This window comes from Myotis yumanensis, unplaced genomic scaffold, assembly GCF_028538775.1.
Source record: "Myotis yumanensis isolate MYYU_CA2020_CCGP unplaced genomic scaffold, mMyoYum1.0.hap1 SCAF_3, whole genome shotgun sequence".
Taxonomy (NCBI): domain Eukaryota; kingdom Metazoa; phylum Chordata; class Mammalia; order Chiroptera; family Vespertilionidae; genus Myotis; species Myotis yumanensis.
Window position 1 is genome coordinate 104097289 of NW_027223754.1, and position 5021 is coordinate 104102309.

A 5021-nucleotide genomic window follows, 5' to 3' on the forward strand; every position below is an offset into this window, starting at 1 on the left:
CAGGGCTGGGGCAGGCAGATTGCAGTTTCACTCTGAGTTCCATACTCAGCCTAAATTTGGCTGCAACTCATTGCTTTTCCTGGCTGCTTGGAGATTCTTTGGGTGGGTGCCCTGGCAGAGAGGCCGGAGAAGCTACCAGGTTGGGCGTCTCTCTGGCCCAAAGCCTCTGTGATGCCTCTTGCAAGCCTGGTCCCAGGTAGAACAGGCCCCCCTCAGGAATACTTTGGTCTCAACATTTGTGCCTGGGTTTCTTCCCCTGGTGTGGCTGATCTGAGTTTCACAAAAAAGCCTGGCAGATGCTGGCTGTGCTGAGCCTCATTGAAGAGTTTTTCATGTAGCAAGGAAGAGCCCTCTGGGACCCTCCTCTTCCTCCCTCTGCTCATCTCCTCCTCCTCTTCTTCCTCCTCCCAGCCCATGGTGACTTCTTCTCCAGCTGCTACAGCGGTGGGTTGCCTTCTGAGTTGGGGATCTTAACGCTGTTGGTCCTGACATGCATGTGGAGCAATGCCGGCTGAGCATCAGGATGAGCTGCTGCTGCTCCTGCTTCAGCTCCTCCATCTGCATTTTTTAGCTCAGCATTCATGAGCTCCAGCCACTCAGATTCCCGCTGCAGAAACTCCCTCTGCTCCTTCTTCTTGTTCCTGCATGGGGCTGCCGCCACTTTGTTCTTTTCCTGGTGCCTTTTCCTCCACTCTTCTTCCTCATCTAGCTCACTTTTCACAGGTTGAAGCCTCTTGCCCAGTTTCACCTCCAGGAAGTGCAAAGGGGTGATCATGGCCCCAATGTTGTGAATGTCAGCATATTTCAGCTCCTCTGCAGTCAGGGCTGAGCTGGGGAGTGCGGTCAGGGGGCCAAGCCCTGGCAGAGAGCCCACATTCATGGAAGGGTCATGGATCTGCCCAGGCATCATAGCAGGAGGAGTGGCAGTCCAGCCCTGCAGAAGTCATGGACAGAGGCTGCAGGCACCATGCCTGCTCAGAAGCCACCATGGCACCAGCTCCACCCTGCAGCGTCCACTGCTGCTAGCGCTTCCCGTCGCAGCCACCACCTCCCAGCCGCCAGCCACCAAGTGTCCCTCCCACAGGCTGTGACAGGAGGCCTGGGTCTCCCTTTTTGAAGTGATGGATCATGAGGCTCTGCCTGCCTGCCTCATCACCCCTAACCACTGGCCTGCCTACCTGATCACCCATAACTTCCTCTGCCTAAGCTCCTGCCACTGTGGCTTAGTCCGGAAGGACGTCTGGAATGATGTCTGGAAGATGTATGGTCTATCCAGTCTAATTAAAATATTACCCTTTTATTAGTATACTAGTGGCCTGGTGCACAAAATTTGTGCATGGAGGGGGCATGTTTCCTCAGACCAGCCTGCACCTCTCTAATTGGGGACCCCGTGGGGGATGCCTTAACTGCTCTCCCCTGCTGGCCTGGTTGCCCCAAAATGCCCTCCCCTGCCAGCCTGATCTTGCCCCCAATGGCCCTCCCCTGCCGGCCTGATGGCCCCTAACTGCCTCTGCCTTCCTGATCACCTCTAACTGCCCTCCTTTGCTGGCCAATTTGGTTCTGATTGGTCGGTTTCTATCCAATCAGTGTCAAAAGCTCTGCCTCCTAGGCAGCCATTGGCTCCTCACAGTTGACCCAGATTTGGCTCTGATTGGTCAGTTTCTATGCCAGTTAATTTCAAAAGCTCTGCCCCTTAGGCAGCCATTGGCTCCTCACACTTCACCCAGATTTGGTTATCATTGGTCAGTTTCTATGCCAGTCAGCATCTCTGGGCCTATCAAGGGGGCCTGATCAGAAAGGTGGGGCTGATCAGCAACCCTGGTGGAGGCCTGGAGAGAAATGGAGGCATGGCTGCTGGCCCCACCAGGAGAGAAAGAGAGACAATTGCTGATCAACATCTGCCTACAGATCAGACCCTGCTTCTCTCTTCAGGCTTCTCTCCAGGCCTGATTTGCAGCCCCCTCAGCAGTCAGTGCTGGGTTACAGCACCTGCAGCCACAGCAGTCAGTGCTGGGTTGCCATGGCAGCTCAGCGCTGACTGCAGGACTGACTTCATTGGCATTTGTTTCCAGGGTGTTTTGTATTTCTTCTTTTATCTCTTTTGTAATCTAGTCATTGTTTAATAGCATGCTATTTATCCTCAGAGTATTTTATCATTTTTTATTGTTTTTAATGTAGTTGATTTCTAACTTTATGCTATTGTGATCTGAGAAGATGCTTAATATGATTTCAATCTTCTTGAATTTGTAGAGCCTTAGCCTGTGTCCTAATATTTGGTCTATCTTTGAAAATGTACCATGTGCACTTGAGAAGAACGTATATTACATAGCTTTGGGGTGAAATATTCTGAAGCTGTCAATTAGTTCCATCTGATCTAGTGAGTTATTTAGTATTGCTGTTTCTTTGCTGATTTTTTGTCTAGAAGATTTATCCAGTGATGTCAATGGGGTATTAAAGTCCCCTACTATGATTGTATTGCTGTCAATCTCTCTCTTGATATCTTCCAGAAGCTTTTCGATGTATTTGGGTGCTCCTGTATTGGGGGCATATGTTTACCAGAGTTATAGCCTCTTGTATGTCAATCCCTTTAGTATTATGAAGTGGCCTTCCTTATCTCTTGTTATGGTCTTCACTTTGAGGTCTGTTTTTTCCAATCTAAGTATCTCTATCCTAGCTTTTTTTTATTTGCTTGAAACTATTTTTCACATCCCTTCACTTTCAGTCTGTGTGAGTGCTTTGTTCTGATGTGGGTCTCTTGTAGACAGCATATATATGGGTCATCTATTTTTATCCATTGAGCCCCCCATGTCTTTTGATTGGAGCATTTAATCGATTTACATTTAGGGTTATTATTGATAAGTATTGTTTGTTGCCATTTTTATCCTTTATGTCTGTGTTTCTCCTCTCCTTCTATTCCTATTTCTTACATCAATTCCTTTAGGATTTCTTGCATTGCTGGCTTGATGGTAATAATTTCCCTTAGCCTTTTTTTTTGTTTGTGAAGCTCCTGATTTCCTCTTCAATTTTGAATGATAGCCTTGCTGGATAGAGTATTCTTGGATTCAGTTCCTTGCTTTTCATTACTTTGCATACTTCATTCAATTCCCTTTTGGCCTGATGTGTTTCTGTTGAAAAAGCATTTGATAGTCTAATGGGAGATACCTAAGGCTTAGGTAACTTTCTGTCTTTCTCTTGCAGCTCTTAAGATTATTTATTTTCCATTAACATTTGCCATTGTAATAACAACTTATCTTGTTATGGGCTTTTTTGGGTTATTCTTGTTTGGGACTCTCTGTGCTTGTGTGACTATTGTTTTCCACAAGTCAGGAAATTTTTCTGTCAATATTTCTTCAAATAGGTTTTCTATCCCTTGCTCAACTTCAACCTCTTCTTCCACCCCTATTATTCAGATGTTGCTTTGTTTCATGTTGTCCCAAATCTCCCTTAAACTTTCTTCCTGGTTTTTATTTATTTTTTCCTATTGCTGTTCATATTGAGTGTTTTAATTTTCTACCTTGTCTTCTAACTTGATGATTGGACCCTCAGCTTCTTCTAGTCTACTGTTGAAATTTCCATTGTGTGCTCTATTGCAACTATGTCATTCTTCATTTCCTCTTGATTCTTACACATGTTGGTGAATTTCTCAGTCAGATGTTTAGCATCCTTATAACCATTACTCTGAATTCTTCCTCTGGCAAATTGCTTGTCTCCATTTCATTTAGTTTTATCTCTAGTGATTCCTCATCTTCTTTCCTTTGGGCATTGTTTTTTTGTCTTCCCATTATCGCTGTCTCTTTGTATTTGTTTCTATGTAATGTGAGTTGCTGAAACTTTTTGGTTCTGGGCAACCTGCTTGAGTTCTGAGAAATTGAAGCCTCTAGTGGTCTAATAGTCCGGTACTCCTTATCCCAAAGACTGAGTCTCCCTTGAGTCTCATGCCTTTAATGTCTCTGCTCTGAGTTGTATTCCCTTCCTCCATAGTTCTGGTTCTGCCTTTGTCCACTGAAGGTACACGGAGTTGGTGAGGGCACCTGCACAGATCCTCTGGTGTGTGACTCCTGTGAGGTCCAAGAGCTCTCTGGCATGCAACTCACTGTGTCACCCTAGTGTTCATGACAAGGTTGTGCCTTAGCACTCTCTGGCTTTCCCTCTCTGCCAGTCCTTAGAGCTGAATGGGGTGCCAGGCTGAGTGACCCCAGATAGCACTCTCCACACAGTCCTCGGGACTGGGTGGGGCACATGGCTGGAGGTCCCCAACCTGCACCTTGGGCCCAATCCTTAGGGGTGGGTGAGGTGGGGTGTATGGTCCCTCTGACTTGCACTCACCACACCATGTCTGGGAGCACAAGGTGGAGGAGTGCCAGGTCCAGAAGTGTAAGGTCCAGGATCTTGGTAGGGAGGTTCAGTGTGAGAAGTCTCTCTGGCCTGCAGTCACTGCAGGTATCTCAGAGCCAGTGGCAAGGTAGGATGGTATTCACTACAGGGACCCAGACGTGGTCCCTCATGAGTTATGGATGGTAAGCGACTCACTGCTTGGGTTCAAGGTGGTGTCCTCAGGCAGTATGGGTATTGAGGTGGTCACGCTCCTGGCCTCCACTGCTCCCCTCTTCAAGATCTTGCCTTCAGTTTTAAATGTTAAGTTTGCTGCATAGAATAGTCTAGGTTGTAGGTCCTTTCTTTCCTCTCTTGGGATATTTTATGCCATTCACTTCTGGCCTGAAATGTTTCTGTTGATAAATCAGCTGAAAGTTTTATGTGAGCTCTGTTGTAAGTAACCAATTTGCTGTCTTTAAGATTCTCTGTTTGTCTTTTACCTTTGACATTTTAGCTATGATGTACCTTGGTGTGGGCCTCTCTGGGTTCATCTTGATTTAAACTCTCTACATTTCCTGAACTTATGTGCTTTTTCCTTTTGAAGATTAAGGAAGTTTTCAGCCATTATTTCTTCAAACAGGGTCTCAGCCTTTGCTTACTCTTTTCTCCTTCTATTATCCCTGTTATGTAGATGTTGTTATGCTTGC

General features: G+C 46.3%; 1 pseudogene; it reads right to left on the reverse strand.

The window, feature by feature from the left end:
• Positions 1-379: 379 nt before the first annotated feature.
• Positions 380-910, reverse strand: LOC139006272 (jun dimerization protein 2 pseudogene; annotated as a pseudogene).
• Positions 911-5021: the final 4111 nt, after the last annotated feature.